At 39.4% G+C, this 22,563-nt stretch overlaps 1 protein-coding gene across 5 annotated transcripts in view; it reads right to left on the bottom strand.

Moving 5' to 3' along the window:
- The window catches only part of LOC310901091 (uncharacterized protein), a 247,086-nt gene that overhangs the window by 208,980 nt on the left and 15,543 nt on the right, over positions 1-22,563 (bottom strand). For all 5 annotated transcript variants that reach the window (XM_083840149.1, XM_083840147.1, XM_083840148.1 and 2 more), the window contains exon 3: positions 8,245-8,365. The gene's annotated coding sequence lies outside the window, so the exon portion shown is untranslated. The remainder of the gene's footprint in view (positions 1-8,244; positions 8,366-22,563) is intronic.

A 22,563-nucleotide genomic window follows, 5' to 3' on the forward strand; every position in this document is an offset into this window, starting at 1 on the left:
TGTGCTTTGGACATAAAGAGATACGAGTTTACCAAAGAATGAGTAATTTATCCATATAGAAGAATTCATGGAATACACTGTATCATTTGTTATCATAATAAAAAATTATATTTGAATATATAGTATATCAAATGCTTTGTCACAATAATTTCAGTAATATAGCTGCAAATTGCAAGTATACATTAAGTTGACTGAAAAACACAGCTACCTATTGTATTCATAAACTAGAAAAGAATGCTCATTACAAATACAAGTGAAATTAATGACAAACTAAATCTTAAATTTTACTAAAGAAGGAATTCATAAACAGCCCATGCCATTTAAGATTTTTCAAACAATAAACTTTGTAAAAGAGATATTTTCTAAAAGATATTGCAGTCCAGATTATACTACTGAAGCTGTCTCTACATCTTTAAACACTTGGAGAGGTTTGTTTCTGGCCAACTATTCAAGTCATAGGTCATACCAGAATTTTGCATAAACAATGCTCAAAACAGACTAGAAGAGCAATCATCAAAGGGCTAAACAACAGAAAGAAAGGATAATGATGAAATGTTGATTTGCCTCTGTGTGGCAGGTTAAGGAACCTGTACAGAATGGGTGTCACATTTTTTTAGCAATACATATACCCAGATTTGCTTTTGGCAAACATTGCTTAACTGCTGCTGTTTTTCATGAAGTCAATGAAGACCAAGTTAGATAATGAGCTGGCATGCACTTTTGAAATGTTTACTGTGTTCCTTAAAGTAAGGGGAACATGCTGGTTCTTAAACTAATTTGTTTTTTGTTGTTGGCTTCCCCCATCTCTCCTCTACTACTCTGTTCTCCCCATCTTTGGAATAAACAGAAAATGACTGAATCTTTTGATTCTTTTTTTTTTTTTTTTTTTTTTTACAATTATACAACTGAAGAATCAGTAGTTTCCAAATGGCAAACAACTGAGCCATGTCAAGAGCCATGTTAATCTCATGTGTTTGCTCCATTGTTAACAACGAAAGAAGGGGGGTGGGGAAGACAAAATAAAATCTGTCTGTTCTGGCCTAAATGCAGGACACGAACAAGGAGAGTTTCCACAAACAATGTAGTCTTTTTCTTCTGGTGGGGGGAGGTGAGGGGGAAGATGATGGTAGCAGCACTTTTGTGGAAGGAGAAGCTGCACCCATCTTGCCAGTCAACACAGCATTCAGAAAGCTTATATGGCGGGAAGAATTTCCCACCCATTGTTAACTAGGAACTTGATTTGAAAATGCAGTTTTTAATTAAAATTGGCACTTCCAAGCTTCATGCTGGCATCCACCATCTTGCTAAACACTGAGCTCATTTGTGGTTCTAGCAGTTTGCAAACGCACTGTCAGAGGTGACAAACCAATTCCCATCCTGCCACCCTTACTCAGTTCTCAGTCCCCATCCTATCATGAGCAAATGGGAAATTTACTCCACTAAACACAAAGCAAGGACTGTAGGATGTGGCCTCATTTGGCTAGAATACAGAGGTCCCAGTCTTTATTACTTTTAAGGCATTATTAACGGACAAGAATTCTTCAGAAATGTTTGGAGGAAAACACGTCAGTTATTTTCGAGGCTTCTGCATGCTTCACTACCCTCAGATATCCACAACCACCATTATGGCTAGAAATCCCACTGTTTAGCTTAAATTTCATTCTCTTCACCTATACTCCCCAGAAATAGTATGCAAAGGTAGAAATTTTAACACATTAGCACCAGCAATACAAACCTCTGGATATAATAAGATGTAGAATTTGTCTGTTTCATGCAAAAGGACAAAAAAGTTTGCTAGTTTTGTTGATTTAATTAATATATTTGTATTTGCAATGCATTCTGACTTGAGGGATCTTAAATAAAAAGTACACTTAGAGATGTGCTGAAGTAACCGGGAAAATATCTTCACTGAATGGGAGATAACACCTTATTATTTAGGACCTTTTTTTCAGAATATTCCTTTGGGAAAAAAAAAAAAATATATATATATATATATAGCTTTACATAATCTAAGGTCCTGAAGAAAAAGCTGGAGGGTGATTTTTCAGTGTTTTTTTATTTGATTAGGATTGATGCCTTTCATATGTATAATATTGTTAGGTTCACTACAAAGGATTTCACTTTGTCTTACAGTAGAAGCAAAATATTATGCAAATTGAATAAAGGACTTCACAAGACTATCCGGTACATGTGAACACTAGCTAGCAAAGCAAGCTGTTGCTAGCTTTTGAAAAATCTGTCAACAATTAAGCTCATCAAAAGGAAATTCATAAGCCGATTTAGAAGAAATGTCTCACAAAGCCTGAACACTGTAAGGTACATTCATGCATTCAGCTCAGTTAAAGTTCTATTCATGAATTAAAGATTCATATATTTGTACTAAAAGCTCGCTGAATGCAAAATCCAGATATAGAAAGAACCTTAAGATTTCTAAATTACTGCAATTTGGAGTCATTTACAGAATGAAACAGGAATAAATCAATGTTCCAAGCCTTCTCACATTATTCTGAGAAATACCATCTTTCAAATACTAGTACAAAAAATGAAAGATATCTAACAACTACACTCAGTGTCCATTTTCCAATTTACATCTTACATACCTCAGAAAAAAATGGATCTTTGTTACTGTATTTAGAGCATTCCATGGTCTTTATTTAAGACAGTGGACAAGGACTTAAAAGGGTTATACAGAGCATGAGAGTTCCTCAAGCCTTGACACCAAAGTAGGTAAGTCAATAAAAGAACATCTGCACAGCAGACTGTACGTTGATCTCCCAAAATCCTGTTACAGGATACATACAGCCCTGTGAAAAAAAGGTGATTCTTTTGTCTCGTGATTTGTCTGAACCATGGTTAGCAATCTAGAGAAGTATCTCCAGAAAATTACAGACTTCACTATGGAAATTCTCCTGACACTGCCTGTTAATTTTATTAGCAGACTCCAGTTTATTCAGAATTTTGCACGTATACATCACTTGACCAGATTTGACTCATCACACATCCCCTGTGTTGAAGACTATTCTGGCTTCTTCCAGTAATGAATTTGTGTTGATTTTGTAAGATCCTGTTCATGACCTTAAAGCTAGTTCATAGGGTGAGACCTTTCATTTTTCTTTGTTTGGCTATTTCTTTCTGCCACTGCTCTTTCATTATTCAACCTCAAGTCTTACAGGAATAGGACTTGGCTGATACTTATTTGCAAAATTCTTTGCCTTCTGATCTCTGGAGTTTTGAAACTCTTTGCTTCAGAGTGTCTGATTAAGTCTGGATTAGGATTCTGTCTTTAATCTAGCATTCAGCAAGTGTTTCAGCTTTGGTCTGAGACACCTTATAAAACAGCACCAAATAAATTCACATTGCATTGGAAGAAATCTCTTGGGGAACAACCGCTACACTGTCCACATTTCTAGATGACACTTACTCAGCAGCTACTGTTCATTTCCTTTTATATATGAACAAAGTGCAATTATTGCCAGAAAAAAAAAAAATCAATGTTGAAATTTAAGGTTGCAATACTGTGCTAGCTGTTTTAAAACACAGTAGTGATTGTATCATTACTCCCAAAACAAACAGTCCTAACTTAACTGTGGAGTATTCTGGGCCGAATTTAAAAAGAAATCCAAATATTAAGGTAGAAGCCATGTAGGTGTGAAAGAAGAAATTTCCACCCCACACTGTAGAGATATTACACTTTAGCCACACAGCTATGATTAATCATAATACTGTTCGTCGTTCCAAATCAGACTCAGTGATTTTTATAGACATCTGTTTTCTTTCACATTTACCACATACATAGATGTAGTGTCACTATTGCAGAGATTTGACTCATCCAAAAACATCACAAGTCAACCATTAAATCAGTGAGGAATATGCAGCCCATTAGAAGCCATGGAGAATATAAGATCCATTCGGCCTAGGGGAAAATTACTTAAGTTGCCAGGCCATCAAGCTCCTTGCACATTGCCTTGCTGGATATGAGGTAGTGCTCAGCAAGCAAGCCTTCTGATCAGCAGGCAGCCACAAAGCTCATGGAAGCTGGTGGACATGACAACTATCTTCTACTCAGCCTAAGCAAGGGAACAAAAAATATTACTTTTGTTTAGCAATAAATACAACAATAGAAGCTACAGGCTAAATCACGAATCAGCATGACAAGGCTGGAGGAGGAGCTGGGCCATGCAGCCTGAAGGATCTTCCCCAGAGTCAAATGCAGAAGTGGGAGTTGGACTTTGCTTGTTAGAACAGCTACTTCTTGTCAGAAGAAAAAAGCATGCAGGAGAGCAAGGAGACAGTCCAGAGATGGGTCCACAGAGGCTAGTGAAGACAGCAGTATGGCCTTCAAAGAAAAGCAGAAAGCTTTTTGGGCACAGTGCTGGCTGCTGGAGGACTTGGAACTGAACAAAGAAACACTTGAGGGTGTTCAGAGAAATTTAAACTAATGGAATGTTATTTTAATTAAATAGCACTGTATCAGTGACATATCTGACAGTTACCACAACCTCCTCCCTGTGGTAGCAACCTGTGGGGCTCATGCAGTGGGTAAGTACTACAACTAAGGGGGAATAATCAAAAGGGTAAGACCAAAAAGGTCTTTCTTGCAAAGTCCACAACATCAGCAGGGCAGAGGTGCATCCCTCCAAATGACCTCTAGTGGGTTGGTTAAGGCACTGTCCAAGGAGCAGAGTTACACAGTTGTACCTTCCGTGACTGAAAATACAGTACAAAGAGGACATTTCAAACCCATGCAGGAGAGGGGAGTGCATGCTCACCACCCAACACATATTGAAGTAGGCCTCAAGCATTTTAATGAAGGAAAAAAAAAAAAAAAAAAAGATGAGTAGATGACACAGCTGTACAAGTTTCCAAACCATGATATTTAGAGACCAGCCTGCACTCAGGATCTCCCATCAGCCACCAGCTCACAAGTGAGTGCACCCAGTCTTGGAAGAGCATTGTGCTCATGAAAGAAACTTGTGCCAAGGCTGAAGGAGCCAGAGCCGTTCTAATCCAGCAACCAGACTACGGCCAATCCCTGCTGCGAACAGGGATGTTACAGCCACCTTGGCCATCATGACAGGGCTGCACTGTGTGAGAGTCAATGATATAGGCAGTGGAACTGCTGGTCCAGTCTCCACACTGCCAGCAATTCTCTTCTGCCATAAGAGAGAGTGTGGACTCCAAGGACCAGCCACCAAAGACACAGGGAATTCGTGCTTGGCTACTCATGCCATCTTTCTCCTCCCCTTAAACCTTTCCATATCATACTTTTTGTCCCAAAACTGTTCTTACAGCTTAGAGCAGGAAGAGACACCAAGTATATGCCTCTGACTGTGACTGCTCAGCTAAGTTAAAAACTGAATTCGAGGTGGGAACTCCACCTTCAAAGTACCCTCCTCTCCAGAGAGAGAATGGAGTTATTACTGGTTCTTACTGGCATATAGCAGAGTCAGGTACCAGTGTAAATCCCACTTTGGGGCATCATATTCCCCACATCTTCCTGTGGGCCTAGCTTTTATTTTTCAGTTGGTTCTTGATGCAACTGAATGACTCTCAGTGACTTCACTAGGTTTAGATCAGATATTTAATGGAAATTTCAAAATAGAGAATGATTGACTAATGATTGTAGAATTTATCAAATAATTTTATGAGGGAATGCACAGCTGCAGCCTCCTGCATACCAAAATGCACAAATGAGGTGCTTCAAAGTATCAAAGTAACTTCTAGCTCCAAACCACTATTTTATCTCTGAATTTAGCTATCTTAACACACATTACAGAAAGCAAGCTTGAATTCCTTTTCTTTACCTTCTCCTACTGATTTTTCTCTGAATTTGTCTACTGCGCATCCTATGCTATGATATTTCTCTCTTCCCAATAAGTGCAGAAAGCTGGATACCTAATTTTAAGTTATCTGTGTGATGTTTTAGTACCATAAGTTTCTTTCCAAATGAGTAGGATTAATGTACTTACATTTGTACAAAAGTATTAATTTTTAAAAATACCTATTTGACATTTAAGCTGTGTGCAATTGTTGGCAGGCTACTAATATAATATAGAGACCAGATTTGCAGAAAACTGGTTCCTCCTGCAAATTTTGCAAGAAATATCTCATACTGAGTATATTAAAATAACTCTGAACATCTTCTAAAAGCTTAGCTCTTGTGAAGGAAGGACAAAACAGATTGGAGTAACAAAAGAGCACAGAGAAGGCAAGTCATTTGTGCTAAGACAGTCAGGAAATCATAAGCCTAGAAAGAGCATGCAGAAAACTGCCTGTGCTCTGCCACAACTACTGAACAATACTCCACTGCACAGCTTTTTAAATAGCTTTTAACATTTAGCCATTTTAAAACATGTAATTGTACTGTAGATACTAATTTCCTCAGATCCAAGTATAATTATTCTTCTCAATATTTGGTCTATCTCTATTGTACACTCTTAAGACAGCTACAAAATATTGCTAATATTTTTGAGTTAATAGTGTGTTTAGAAGGTCATGTCAGGTTATTGCTGGGAGGATTAGAAGATTTTCTTTCCTCCGGAGCCCTTTGTTATAAGAAACCAAGGAAATTTAAAACAGGATTTATTCCTTCGAACCAGGACAAACCAACAGAGTACTGTGGCAAGAGCATAAAGCAAGAGCACTCTGGGCCAGGAAATTTACAAAGAAAGCTTTCTCCAAACACAACAGTTAAGCTGAAGTTTTAAAACTCTTAATGATTCTACATTAAGGGCAGCAAAAGGCAACTAGCTTTGCAGTCATTCACACTTATAATTTCCCTTTCAAAAGATATTGGTACAATATCTGGTAACTTGTTGGTTGTCACTAGCACAGGTAGACATCTCTGGCACATATATGCTCCATTTTTTAGTTTTGAACCTTTACTCAGGCCTTGATGGCTGCTCCCAATGTCACCATCAGGAAGACGAACTGGTGATGAGCATCAGCTATGACTGCAAGGTGGCCCAGTGGAGAAACAGGAAAAACAGAGAGAAGAGAAAAATGGAAACCCAGTAAAGTTTGGTCTCAGATGTCAAACCAAATCTTCTGACAGATATAATAAATTTTCTCAGTGGATGTTACTTAGATACAAAGGATACTCTCAAGCCTTAGAATCCTGCCTGTGGGAAGTTTTAAGTCAGGTCTGCATCTTTATATAAATGTTGCTATTGTGTTAGTCAACTCTTTATATAGAATAAAGATGAGATCAGGGTGAATGGTATGTCAAGTCAAGCAGACATGCCCTCTGATTTAGTTTAAAATAGGAATGGAACAGCCTTATGAAGTGATTGTGGATGTCCCAAAATTCATTGCTTGTAATGCAGTTTATTTGGAATACATCAAAACCAGCAAATCCTACTCCTACCAAGGTATTATATATCATGGTGCTTTCTGTCCTTAATCTTTCAGACTGATCTCTTGAATACACACAGCTTAGACCTTGCTTTCTGCGTGCACCCAATCCTGGAAAAACATTTCTACTTAGATTTTAAAGGTCATTAAGGTGACCTTAGCATTAATTTCTAAATGTTGCATCAAAATGGCTTTTTGTGCAACTGAAAGCAACAGCATTGATCACGTGCTTACATTCTGCTGGAGCTGGGCCTATAAATATTCTGACTATTTCCAAATGAATGCTGAAAAAGAACTGATGCAACAGCACCAACAGAAATATTTATATGCATTTCAAAAAGACTTCACCAACAGGTGGCTTTCATCTACTACACAATATTGCTAACTTAGCTACTGCAGCATTGTTAGCAGATGTTTTTAGGCATCATCAATAGGATTACTCTAGAATTTACTCATCATAAATCAGCATACTGCAATGTCCTTTCTGATGGGCAGTTAATATATCCTGCTTCCACCAGACCATCCATATAATAGTTCACGTGAGGATGACTGAACTCACTTCTATTTGGAATGACAGCTTGATGCAGCATTTCAAGGCTTAGCCTAACTTGCCCTCACTTGAGGTCAGGCAGTAACCATTCCCAGAAATCATGTTTGTTAGATGTGACTGAAAACAGTTTAGCACTTGCATTAAAGTAATAATTAAACATGAACAGTGTGCCTTGATGTTGTTTAAATGAATGACACATTCCATGCCCGGAGGAGTTTTCAGCCCAGTTCTGTGACAGGCAAAACATAATAATTGATCCAAGAAGAAATTAATGAAAAGAATACCAAGAGGTTAAGTAGGCTATCATTCTGTTTGAACTGTATTTTATGGTGTTACTCTACCTCATCAGAGAAGGTGGAGCTCAGTCTAATCCAACACGCCTCCACCAAAACAGCTGGCAAAAAAATGTCAGATGGTCTTGTTAGCAGCTTCCTCTTGAGAGCTGTTATATAATCACAAGGGCTGTGAACAAGAAAGAGAAAAGGAAATGGAAAAAAACTAAATGTAAATTTAAACGAAAAAAATATTTATGTGCTTCTACCTATGTACTTCTAACCTGGACAAAAAAAGGAAACCCGACTTTCCCCTCAGTTATATAAACTCTAATTTAAAATAGCTTTTCACAGCAGATTTTTTTTTTCACAGTTTATATCAGCTCGACATTTCCCAGAAACTTAGAGCAATTGACATCTCTACCCAGAGGTTTCTCTTCTCCCTCTAAATCATAATGCTGAGTGAAGAACCCTAAGCCAAGTGACTCTGGACGCCCTCCCATCTCAACACCATGCTCCCCACACACACACGAAAAAAAAAAAAAAAAAAACCTCTGGGAAGTAAGTGAGCACTTAGAGAAACCTAACTTGTGTCTAACCTTTACTTGAGTGCCTAGGAGGAACTATCTTCTTTTCTATAGAAGCTGGAGGCAGCTATAAAGATGGTGCAGGAAGGGGCACATTAGGATGTCCAATTAGGAAACCAAAGAGCACTTTGCATTGTGTGGTTCTTAAAATGTGGAGGGGAAAGGAGATGGAGCTGGTCACCCATGTTCCCTGACCATGTCCCAGTGCCTCATTGTATGGGTTCAACCAAAGGGAAGGTGGCTGAGGTTCAGCAGATGCAAACAGCCGGGACAGATCCTACACCCAACTCCTGCCACAGAGCAGAGAGACTGCCCACCCCCATCACCACAAGCAATTCAGGAAGGCACATATGCTGCTGCAAGCACTGCCAGCACTCGGAAACATTATACCTTTCTCAAAGGTGCAAGGTGTGAAGGCCTGGATATACAAAGGAACTGTGAATGGATATGAGAGCCTAAACCCAAATTTTGGCCCCCTGACACTCCAAGTAAGCTTCTGCCTAACTCAATCCAAGTTCCCACAGGAGAGATTCATCTCACCTCACTTCAGGGGTCTGGTATAAAATGTCTGCAGCTGAGGTGCTCCCCTTGGTTCCCAACACACAACAGACAGAAATGGGCCATTTCAGAGCATGCTTCATCTGGTCTCTTTAGGTATCTGTTTCCAGAGGAGATGCTCTATACCATCAGAGAGTGTCTATTTCTCCAGTAACAGTTATAAACAGAGTCTAAAAAAACTTGCTCAGATGCAGAGCTCTATTTAGCTAGCCAAATCCCAGCCTCAGGTGGCTTAATTTCCAAGTGACATTCCTGAAGTGCCCACTACCAGGTATACTCAGAACTGGCTTCCTCACTTTTAACAGTGCTTCCAGATGAGGTTCGTCATTAAGCACAGAGTCTAAGCACTTAATTCAGAAGTGAAGGCTGTACTAGAAGGGCTACATTCAGCACCATAAAATATAATTATTTTGCATCTAAGCTAGATTTGAACAGGCACCTGGCCAATTGGCAGCTCTGCGTTTTACCTGGCCTGGAGCTAGGGGCCTGTGCAATGCAAAGGGAGAACATTTCTGGTGGACAAGAGATGGATCAGCTTCAGACAGCTGATGAGGTTACTGTGCCTGAGTGTCCCCCTCACCCTCCCTGCACTGATATTTGAGCTGTTTGTAAACCAGCTGCTGAGCCACTGGAGTTATTTAGCACTTTACGGGTGGGGTAAACAGCTAGAGGTGATAACCACATTAGCTGTCTCAAGCTGGCAGCAACACATAAATCAATCAGAGGCCGCAGGCACACTGAAATGGGATGCGCAGACAGCAGCAGACTAAGCAGAAGGCTGTTTAAGCTAGTCGGTGGGAAACACAGAGACAAGTGCAATATAAGATCACACATACAAAGACACTTAAAGCTGTCTCAGCTTTGGTTCCATGCCCTTCCTCCACCAAGAAATTTTAGTCTAGCAGCAAGTCAGGCCCCCAAGCTGCCACAGTGGGTTTCCACCGGTCTGCCCACCTCCCATACAAATACACCTTTTTTCCTCAAAAAAAAAAAAAAAAAAAAACTACTCCAGTATTCCAAATTCAAGATGCTTATTTGTCTCAACTGAGAAACTGAGAGAGACCTAGCTCTCCTTCCTCTGTGGTAAATGTTCTAAAACATGTTTTCTATAGATATTCTTCTTCTTGCCCTCTGAATACTGAATAAGGAATATAAAGCAGGAGCATTCACAGAAGGGTGCCAATTACAAAATCCCCAACCCCGGCTATTGTTTAAGCATCCTCCTGGGTAAAAGATTTTTTAATCCACCAAAACAGGCAAAAGTTCTGAACCCAAATCTCCTGTCAGAAAGGTAAGAACCTTATTGAATATATCATTCAATATCAGAAAACAGGCCTTTTTCTCATAAAATTTTGCATAACATGAGATATTTTCTGCACACACTTTTTGCAATAACCACAAGTGGGACAGGAAAGAAGGGGGATGAGAACACCTTTCTCTCAGTTTTAAGCGGTGGGCTACAGATCCAGGGCTTGTCATGGTCAGGACTCAGGCAGGTGGCACAAACTCAAAAAACAGACTAATGGGTCCCATAGGAATTTCACTAGCAGAAACTGGCCCGGAAGGAATTAGCACAGAGGGAGAGAAGGTAGGTGGAAGGAATACCAGTGACACCTAGAGACATCCTTAAGCACTAAAGAGGCATTTAAACGTAACTTCTCCTATCCATCTAGCGCACTAGCTCTGGTAGTTCAATTGCCTATATGGAGAATTGTGCTATGCTGCCAGAAAGCTGTGCATCTATAGGAACAGGTGGAGAACTTCAGCCACCACCTTCTCTGCACTGAGTGCTTAGTTTCTTGGAATGAATACAGCAGCTGTAATGGGCAAAAAAAGCAAAAGTATCATGACTGATCATTCATTCTTTTCATACAGTTGTAGAGCACTTCCCCTCTTCATCATGCTCAGCACTGGCAGGTAATGTGAGTTCCCTCTAGAACCATGTGCACTGTGTATACGGGTTGAGTCCAACGTTAACCTACAGATTCATTCTAAGTAAAAACACATTAAAGAGGAGTGTGCTTAAAAATAGAGCTATAATCATGTACTGTACTCAGTGTGCTTAAATAGTGCACGTAATATAGTTCAGTGCAATAACCACTCAGTACTCAGGTTTCTAACACGAAGGAAGATATAGAATGGAATTACATTTCAGCCTGGAACTAATTCTGGAGTACTGCCAGTCCCATGCGATCTATAAAAATTCCTATGTCAAAATGATGTGTCCTGTTGTCTTGATGCCTTGATCAAGGTTTCTGAGTTTTTCATTTTTCTGACATCTTCCATATTAACAAACTCACACTGAACATATGTTAATCTAGCTGCATCTCAGGGATCTACTCATTTGCAATTTTTTCATTAGCACATGCAATAGCAAATGTCGTCCTTGTGTAGCTAGTGGTCTTCTGTATAAGTTGAAGTCATCTGAAAGAGTAGTGAAAATGCAAACATTATTGCAAAAATTTCCCTTTTGCTTGCAACCACTTTACCATCACCTGAAACCATCTTACCAAATTACATTAATTACATGTAATTCACTGATGAATGGAATGCAACAAAGTAAAAGGAATATGTAGCCTCTTGTTAATAATCCTAAAGTTCTCAATAACCATACAGGTCTTCAGAAATTAAATTAGCATCCCCTTGTTTTATACTTAAGCTTCTGGGTTTTCACTCATTTTTCCCATCTGAACTGAACTAAGCTAACTGATTTCTGGTGTTACTCAAGAATATTTTTTTTAATTTATTTTTTTTATTTTTTTTATTTATTCCTTCAGTTATTTGTATGGGATAATCAAAATGACAGTATGCCAGAGGGTATGGAATAATAGTAGCATGCATAAGTGCCCTGTATTTTTACAAAGTGTCACATGATCTTCTGAAAAGGCACTGAAAGAATGAGAAAAACTAATCCACACTATAACGTAGTAAACTTTCTTAAGTTTATTAAGTAACCTCTGTGCTTCTGGTGGAATACAGCTCCTACTTCCTTCAGCTGTAAGCTCTAGCCAGCAGACGGTAGGTGCTCTTGGTTAGAAAAGCAGCGTGGTGCACCTGACAAAGGAGGAATCTTAGGAGAGGATGTGCGCAATGACGTATCTGTTTTCCCCTGACTGGTGCACCAGCCAGTGGAGGATTTGATCCAGGAAGATAGGAATGCATGGTTAGAGACCTCCAGTTGTTAGAGACTGAATACAAATGAGGGATATGATTTTTGAAGCCAAATTCCTATTAAAAACAATAGAAATTTGGGTGTACAAATCCCTTAGTCTCTGTCCAGCCAAAGCAATTCCTCTCCCCCCGGCCTCTAGCTGCTACCCATTGGTTAGCACTGCTGGTACAATTTTTTAGAAGGATTTGTAGCACAAAGAGAGAGACTTATTAAAAACAGAAAAGAATATGTTGTGCCTCTGTAGCCAGAATCATAGTTTAAAAATCTGTGGGCCGGATTTTCCTGAATGCTCAAAAGATACAAAACAGTTATAAACCCATATGAACTGCTTAAGCCCAAGTATATGGCTGTTTTTCATCTCCAGTGATTCACAGAAGGTATGTTTACTACTGCAACTGGCACAGAGAGCTTCCAGAAGAGACAAATAAATCATGTTTTCATTAATTTTTTTTCTTTTTTAAACACTGTTCTCCATTATTTATTGGTTCAGAGTCTATGATTCACTTTAGGATAACTTAATCTTATATGGGGCTATAAAAATGAAATATTTTCACATTATTTTATGATGATTCTCTTTTGCTATAAATAGGCACAGAGCTAGCAGGCCAGCACTCTCAAAATCCCTCTTGTGTTTTCCCATTTCACTCTATAGCTAGATTGACTAAAATACAAGGAGGATAGTTACCTTCTTTTGAGCTAAAAAGGTGAAATTCTTGTCTCTGTCCAAGCTGAATTTCACCCCAGGAGGACCAGCAGCTCAGTGCATGTTTGTGACCAGATCCTGAACTATTTGTACAACCAGCTCTTCTATTAGTTTCTATTTAAGTAATGTGACTTCAGTTAGATATTTGTGCATTTGCCAGGAATGAAGGGGGGGAAAATAAAGCAGCCTTTTAAAAACTTTCTCATAGTGTTTGGAGGACAAGTCAGCTGATGAGTATGCTTATTGCCATTAAATAATTTGGGAAGCAGAGAGGGAATATTTCAGTATTGGGAAACCTGCTACTGAATAGATCAGACTCTAGGTAAATTGCTGTGTTCCTTTCTTTTTCTTTTCTTTTTTTTTTCTTTATTTGTTTTTGGTTTTTGTTTTGTTTTGTTTTGTTTTTGTCTGCTTGGTTGATGACTACCAAGGCAAGATTTTTTTTTTCTGTTAAAATTCTTTCTGAGATGAACAGAGACATCCATTGTCAACCCAGCTTCCTAGGGCGTTAGCTGCCTGCCGGCCAGGAGCACAAATCCATGAGATAACAGACATACTGCCAAGCTTCAGCTAGCAATCCAGCCATTGCCCAATGCTGTTCATGAGCACTAATAAAACAGCCAGGTGTGACTCAGACCAGACCGACCAGAAGTGACTACTGGCTCTAGGGAAGGGCTGAGGGAACCGAGGACACAAGTCAAGTTCTGGCTAGCCTCATGAACGGAGGTGAAAAATAAATCACAACAGACCAGTCAGACCATTCTCTTTAGTTCCATGTTCACAGCCCACCAATGAAAGGGGAACCAGCAGACAGGATCTTGACTTTAGACAGACTGTGACACAGCACTGCACAACCCTGCTCCCCAACGCTTTTCATCAGAATGCTTGTAGAAGTAAGTTCCACAGAAGATATTACTATATGATGACTGGCTGAAAACTGTACTGTTATTACTAACTCAGTGGAAAATATATATCAAGCTTGGTTTTGCAAAAGTCTACCTAAAGCCCAGTTCTATTCCAGACCTTCATTAATAAGTAAAATGATGGAATATTAAGGTAGACTCAAATTTGCAGGGCATCCAGCTGTGAAGAATGGAAAAACCTTCACAGAACAGGATTCAAAGAGTTGCCAATGGCTCTGAAATCAGTAATATGAAATAGAAAGACAAGTTCTGCACCTGGGCAGGAAAAACAAATGCACAATTAGAAAGCAGGGAAAAGTAATTTAACTACAGAACTGCAAAAGGATCTTGGACACAACTATGCACAAACTGACTTAGTAGTATGATTATCCTGCAAATAAAAAGGTAGATAGCATTTCTTGAGATGTAATTATTCCATGCTTCTTGGCACTAGTGATGCCTCAAATCAAAAATACAGTCCAATTTTGAACAATATGCTTCAAGATTTATGCAGACAATCTGAAGAGCCCAAAGAAGAGCAACAAAAAAACAGGTTGGAATACATGATCTAGGAACAAAAGCTGAAAGATTTGGGTTTGTTTAGTCTAGAAAAGAGACTGAAAGAAGACATAATTCTTCAAATATGCAAGATGCTTTTATAAATATGACAGTGATCAACTGTTCTTCAGGTCCAGCAAGGTTCGAAGAATTGCCTACCATGTGGCAAAAGAAGATTTGTTAGCTATTAGAACAAAATAACTAACAAAAACAGCCATCCACTGGAACAGCTCACCGAGGCTGGCCTTGGAATCCTTGCCACTGGAGTCCATTATGGAAAGGTTAGGCAAATTGCTGTCAAAAATAGTCCTTGGCTCTGCCACAGAACAGAGAGATGGACCGGTCGCCTGAGCTCCCTCCCATGCTTACACTTTGATTTACTAGCAAATATGCAGCTTCTTGCACAAGCCTCTCTTTTTAGGGGTTTAAAAAGTCACACTGACTAATATATTGCATACAATAATCTCTATCCTGATGCCAAATATTTCAAACTCTATTTAAAACTTTACTACTGTAAAAACTGTTATGTTCTAGCAGGAAAATCCAGGAAGTAGCACTCTGCAATATTATGGTAAGAAGGGAGAAGCCAAGTCTTTTCAAAAGATCTTTCAAAATCTCATGTGTGACCACAGGATAAGGTCAGAAAAGGCCAATGACATTTCTCTGTCAGAAGATATGGAAACCCCTACACATATGGGGTTGTCACAGTCTAATGCCAGTGCACAACAGTAGCTAAAGGCTACATGGAAATTGATTCAACATGCTGTTACAGCAGGTACTCTCCAGCATCCATCTTGACTTTAAACACTAACAAGCTGACACATTTCAGAAAATTTATCTTTCAGCTTGAAGCTACCAGGGGATACTTATAACTGATGAACCTGGTGACCATAAAGTCACACACACATCTTATGACATACACACATCTGATGAGTACATCCAACACTTGATGAGCAAGGAATCCCTGAATACTCACAGCATCACTCCAGAAAAGTGAATACTTATTGTCTGGATCAAACTATAGTCAGGCTGTTGCACAAGGGCATAAAAAGCATTCACTGGCTGTGAGCCCCACCAAGGAGCCCATTACAGCCCTTCAGACAAAGGAATTGCTTCATACAACATATCCACTACAAATGACCCAACTCCTGCCTCAAACCTTACGTGCCATTGAGCAAAAACAAGAAAAAAGAAAGGAAGACTACTTGAAAGGAAGACTACTTGAAAGGAAGACTACTTGAAAATTGGTGAGAATTAGAAGATATACTAAAGACAGCAGTACTACTGGCGAGAAATACCCTTTGAAGTAGAGTGGTGACTCCACTCAGCTGAGAGGAAACTGATGAAAGCACCAAGCCTAGCAAAGGCCTGAGCAGACACAATAGCATACTGTTAAATGTTAGGAGAAAAATCAAGTAAAGCTGAAATTCTTTAACAATTGAGAGAAACTACCATCTCCACAAAAGATTCACCAGAATAGCTATGCTGATCTGACAAGGCATAATTCAGAAAAACACTTAGGCTTCTGAAGTCTCACAGACTTCAGTGGTATCCAAGCAATTGGTGAATGTTGTGCTGGTCAGAAAGATTCTCCTAAGCTTTTTCCCCTCAGAAGCATTTCAAAAAAATACATGACAACAGAATACAAAAGAATATAAGCTACCTGCAAGGAAAATTCTTAAAAACAATAGCCAAGGGATTGGAAGAAGCTCAGGTTTCTTGTTAAAATGTTTAAAGAAACTTTCTGCAAAGAGTCTTTCTCTTTTACAGCATTTCTGCATACACATTCTGTTTTTCAGAGATCCCGTTCCTGCATTCCTTGCAAACCCAAAACACCCGCTGACATCATTAGGCAATGCATTGGCATTAGAAGTAGGGGACTGAGCCAACAGAGGTGGTGGGTAGCCAAAACTGTGCTGGAGACAGTTCGTCCCGGTTCGGTCTAACTAACTTCTGAAATTGCAGCTGGTTCACAAAATGTGAACCTCCTAGGGTCCTAGCAGACCCCACTCCCCATTACTACTGGCAGCACTTTGAGGGGCTGATCTGCCCATGCTCAGCGCAGATGGCCATGCTTCTCCTCTCAGCCTTCACAAGCCAGGGCCCAGAAGTCCCTTCTCCTATGCTTAGGGAAGCAGCTATTCCTGCTTCCTGGCCCAGCCCCACTGCCATGCTCCCTGGCCCCACTCCCGGAACCAATTCATATGCAATGGGCTACACATCCTGCTGGTGGAGAAGGGCTAGGAGGGACTGTCTTGAAAAGATTTAAAATCTTATTAATGAATACAATACGACCTTCAAAGTCCTACTGGGGAGCACTATTTGTGTAATGGCATGAAAGAAAAACAAATGTATCTTGAATTTTGACACTACTAAAGGCAGTGGAGGGAAACACCCAGGGAGCCAGGATTTCAATCAACAATTGATTTGAGTACCCATTCTTGTGGTGGATGGAAGGAATCTGCTCAAGAGAAACGTAGGAAAGGAAGCTCCAGATGGAAGGAAAAGAGATCACAAAGGCAAAGGCCAGGGGCTGAAGAAATGCGAAATCTCAAACACAAAACTCTGTTCAGAAAATTCTCTTCATACGGGGGGACAACTGCAGAGCAAATGATAAAAGGCTTTTCTATCCTTTTTCTTTTAATATTTGAGCTGGCTGTCAAAGATTAGATTGTAGAGTTAGTTTTTATGGTCAGGGTACTGCACCAGTCTTTAGGCTACTGCACACTCATATTCAGTTAAGCTGGCAGATAGAACCACAATTATTACTTTCTGTATTTTTCACGAGTTGATATTGTACAGAGGACAACAGAGAACAAGACAGGACAATATTAGTACGACTAATGCATTTAAATGAGTCAGTTACAGGTCTGAGTTTTCTTACTACAGAACTGCCGTTGAAATCCAAGGACCAATTCTTGATAATACTTTTCATTTTCCCAGAAAGCATATCACTGGCACAAACCTTCCATCGGTCTTCCTGTCAGTCTCTTTGGATATCGGATAAAGTTCAAAGTCTGAACTCTCTGGACTATGGACATCATCCTCTGGGAGAAATCCCATTTTGTAGTTTTCTTCCTATCTGACCGCTCTGCAATTCAGCATATTCTGCTACTCATTCTCTCCTCTACCTCCTTAAGAACATTAGTTTTCCTGCTCCAGTAGAGCCAGTGTACGGATATTCCAAAGAAAAGAGCCAAGAACTCTAAACACTCTCCAAATTTCTCCATTGTACTGTTTGGCACATAAGGAAAACAACTTTTGACATTATGACTGTTTTTCATTATCATGAGAAAAAAAGATCTGAAACTACATTTCCCATCAGGCACAACAACTTGATTTTGATGGTTCTGAAGACAGTACCATTAGCTATCCACTACATTACTGTGACTCATATCATAATAACCATTATTATAAGTGAATCCAGAATAATTCAATCATCTGAAAAATAACTAAATGTAAAGTCTCCACCAAAAAAAAAAAAAGGAAAGAAAAAATCAGAAGCATTATTGTACTTCAGCAGCCTTGTTTTCTATAAATACATTTTATGCTTGATTTCCCATTTCCAGAAGAATTATTTTTGAACTTTTTTCTTCATTACAACTACATATTTATTTGCAGCTGAGGAATGTGAAATAGTTCTTCAAGCCTCCTTGAAGTCTACAACAAATTGTGCAGCCAAACCAGATTGTCTCAAGCTTAGCTCCTAATTTTACATTTGGCTTTGAAAAAAATAAAAGTTTTCTTCAATCTTGTGATGAATTTCACAGAATTTCCAGGAACATGTAAGCCACATATCAAAACTTTGCAATTTAATGTCCCATTTTGGGATCTGGAAGACACTGCAGTTAATATTCATTGCATTTATAATACTTTCTCATGCAGCAGAGTCTGTGTTCAATGGCATCAGAATGTGGGTTTAGTTTAAGAGCACTCTTACATAAATTAAGGCAAAACGTTAATAAAGTATTTGACAGTCAGAGGAAAATGTTTTTTCAATGAAGCAATAAATGTAAAATTTCACAATCCCCTTTTATAGGGGATCATATTCACCTTTTGCATCAACTCTTGACCAAACCTGAAGCAATTCCATTGATGCCAATGGAATTAAATCGCTGCAGATACAGTTGTTGAAGTCCTACTCCTTTTGAAATCAGTGGCAAAATTCCCAGTGACTTCAGATCCCATATGTGTAACTCACAGGCACAGAACTGCTCTTGGTTGGCCTACTAACCTTTGTGACTTAACACATGCTGCACTTCCCGCTTGCAGTCTCTGAGGTAAGCCCTCTGTGCTGTTGAAGGTTCCTGGCCTAAGGTATCATTTTCTTTGTTTACTGTCTGGCTACATAGATGTCTGGCACAGATTTCAAAGTACAGTAGCTCAAAAATATGCTCAGTGCATATGTGCATAAACCCTGTAGTGGATTGCATCACACGTTGTACATCAGAAACTAAAATCACGTACCTAGTGCTCTCTGTATTACTCATGGTTTGCATAAAGCAGGTAATAAAATGCAACTGTATCAGTAGCATGACTTAGTAGTTTAACATCATTGAATAAAGTGGATTTATTCCAGGCTGACATCAAGTAAATGCGTTCAGGATATTTTTCTATATGTGTGCAAGAAAGAAACACACAAAATACTCTGAGAGATCAGTACAGTTCACCTAATCCAGTTTCTATCTGTGCCAGCATTCACAGCACATACAAGAAATTCTATACTGTGGAGTTACTGAATTTTATTTCCTCCAGTTTTGCAAGGCTTGGCACAGCCATATACTTCAAACACATTGAATAGCACATTAAAAAGTACCATCTTAGTCTCAACAAAGCAAGTGTCTCAGAGCAAATCTGTTCTATATGCTTCCAGGGAGGTCATTTACTGCATTTGCTGGACTGGCTTGTACCGAACTTGCTGAAGTCAGGCATCTAAGTGATATTTAAATGACATAACCAAGTGATTCAGAATCAGTGAAAGTGCCCAAGTGAAGTAATGCAGTGAAGGGGAAACAGTGAGTTAAGATTCCAGCCCAGCTTTCATACATCCTCTGTCTAGCTTCAATGGAACATTATAACTACTCTTGCCACCACATACTCAGTTTGTCTCTTGTTAAGGTTTTATTGTCAGTTTTGAACGCCGGGCTACCATTACTACCAGTGGCAATCACATATAGCAAAATAGTCTAGTTACTGTGATAACAAATGGTCTCTTGCTCTACCATGGCCACTCTGCTGCATCCAGGCCCTGGGTAGAAATTGTACATGACAGAGAGAAACACAGGGTCTGCCCTGTCCAGGAGACAATTGCTATTTCTTCTCCTGCACCCACCATGAGACAGCCCTCTCACTTTTGCCAGATGCTGGACTATATCCCTTCTAAAAGGGCTGATGCAGCCATGGCACAGTGGCAGTACTGCTAAATGGGGTCACAGTGAATCCCAAGTTATGATATACCATGGCACCAGTGTTCCTTCTCAGGCCCTGAATTTCCAAAGGTCATGGATACTGGCAAATTAGATGCAGCAAGAGGCAAGTTCATGCTAGTTTGTTCCAGGCTACACGGCACAAAATAAGAAAAACATCAAAGTCTTGAGAGGAATACACAATGCCTCCTTAACTCTGGAGAGGAGGTGCTGTTCTAATAGGAAAAATCTGATCAACAAGGCTGAAATCTGGCTTTTATTCACTCCTAGTGAAAATCAAAACCATTATGCAGCCTAAACAGCTCAATAAATCTCATCCAAGTCAATAACATCAATATCCTTGATCTTAAAGTATTACCTCATCATAGGTTATTATATTTATCATTCAAAGACAGGTAAAAATCTGGTGTAACTTTCAATAATCTGTGCTGAAAAGTGACAAAAACACAGTATCTGTATGTAAACTGGTATACAAGAATGGATTTCTGCAGGTAAGAGGGTTAATCTAAAAACACTAAGTTTCCAGTATTTTTTGATCAGCTGATCCTAGAGAGGTTTACTAAAGCTTGCAGTCCAATTCTGGCTCCAAAAGACAGCCAGCTTGCCCTGTTGTTTGGCAAGAAGCAGCAAAATTGTGTTAACAGTTTCTTTCAAGAATACATGTTAGTAACTGCCAAATGACAGTTGTAATGACCCTGATGCATTTCTCCCCTTAGGGCTTTTTTGTTTAGAACCCAGTTGCCACCCAAGCAGAAAAAAAAAAATTAAAAAAAAAATCATTCTTTGCCACGAACCCTCCCATTGCCCTGACCTTTCTACACTGCCACCAGCACTACACCTTGTGAGAGTCAAGAAGCCACATCCTGCCTAACGAAGTGATACTCCCACCTGGGATTAGATACAACAGAGCATGCATTAAGGACTTGAAGCAGAGCCTGATGAAATCCAAGGAGTCTTTCCACCGACTTCAACAGGCGTTTGGTCAGGTCCTGAGAGCCTATTTTTATGCATTCACTCATTTTTTCCCTTGTTTATTTAAAGAACCATTTCTCTGAAATCCAGGCAGAAAGACTCTAATATTTTTGGTATTGTATCTGGGCAATGGTTTAATCATAAATTAAATGAAGAAGTGCCACTGTCTGCAGCCAAAAGAAAGAGGCTGACTCTGACATACCACCTGTGCACTGCTCTGGCTCAGCATTGACCTTGGTTGACAGGAACATGTGCCTGAAAATTGCACCCAAGAGGAAACTCATCACAACATGAACAATCACAGCAGAATGATAAACACCCACACTGCACAAGAAAGCAGCCAAACCCTCACAGCAGCCAGGACTCCAACTGCATCTGGAAAGAAATGTGCATGTACCAAAAGAATGTATGTGTGTATACATGAACTTATATGTCAGTGTTTACATATACTCTCTTGCTATACTTTGCACCTAGAGCACCATGTTTCATTTTGTAATAAAATGTATGCATAAAAACATCTTTCTTATGACAGAGACAGCTAAGATTATCAGGTTTTCTATAAGCAATCACAGCAGAAGGTTATGCGTCTTGCAATGACTTAATCCTACTGATCCACTCACATATATTTTCCCCTTAACAAGATAACAGATGCATCTAGCTTCTAGTACCTTGGATTTCCTTTTAATAATTTATGATTACATGCTCCTACAAGATCATCAAAGCTGTGAGAAGGCCATAAAAAACACTTTCGGTAAGCAACTAGTCTAACTGTATTTCCTCTTAACTGATGGAACAATGGATTTTAAATGTTACAGGGATGATTTTCTTGCACATGTGGTCTTACGCAAGAGTCCTGCTGGGGAAGTCTAAGGTTGGCAGTCATCTTCAAAGACAAATTAAACAGCCAAAACAGTGTTTATGGGCTCAAATCTGTTCACAGGCACAGGTATTTGCACAAGATGAGTACAATGCATTCAAGCAGAAATCACTTAAACCATGGAAGATCAGATGCATTCGTTGTCAGCACTCCCAGAGCAAGCCTTTCTGCAGAAGTGTTTGCAACAGAGGAATGATCTCATGTGCCAAAGAAGAATAAAAACAGTTCTTGCTTTCTTCTGTCATCTTTCTTCTAAAGCATTGGCTATCTCTGCCACCTCTAGGCATCCACAGACCAAGATCTATGAAGTGCATGTCATTGGGGCAGCAAAAGGAATAAAAGGTGTTCAGATCCTCAGCATGAGAAGTATACTTGGAGCAACAAGGCAAGATTGCAAGAAATCAATTTTTTCTATGCCTGCATGGCAATCACAGGAGATATGTATCACCAGTGGATGAAGGCAACAACGAAAGGAGTCGCTTCCCTTGTGATATGTATGCATATGCAGCCTTTAAGGATGGGTGTATTTGCAAACTGCCTGTGCAAATGTCTGATAAAACTCTCTCAATTTTGAAGGCCAAATCTGACACCTCTTAGGTAGCTTTCACACTGCAAGCAGCAGCTCTGCTTAAT

Source organism: Anser anser (genome assembly GCF_964211835.1).
Source record: "Anser anser genome assembly, chromosome: 5".
NCBI classification, from domain to species: domain Eukaryota; kingdom Metazoa; phylum Chordata; class Aves; order Anseriformes; family Anatidae; genus Anser; species Anser anser.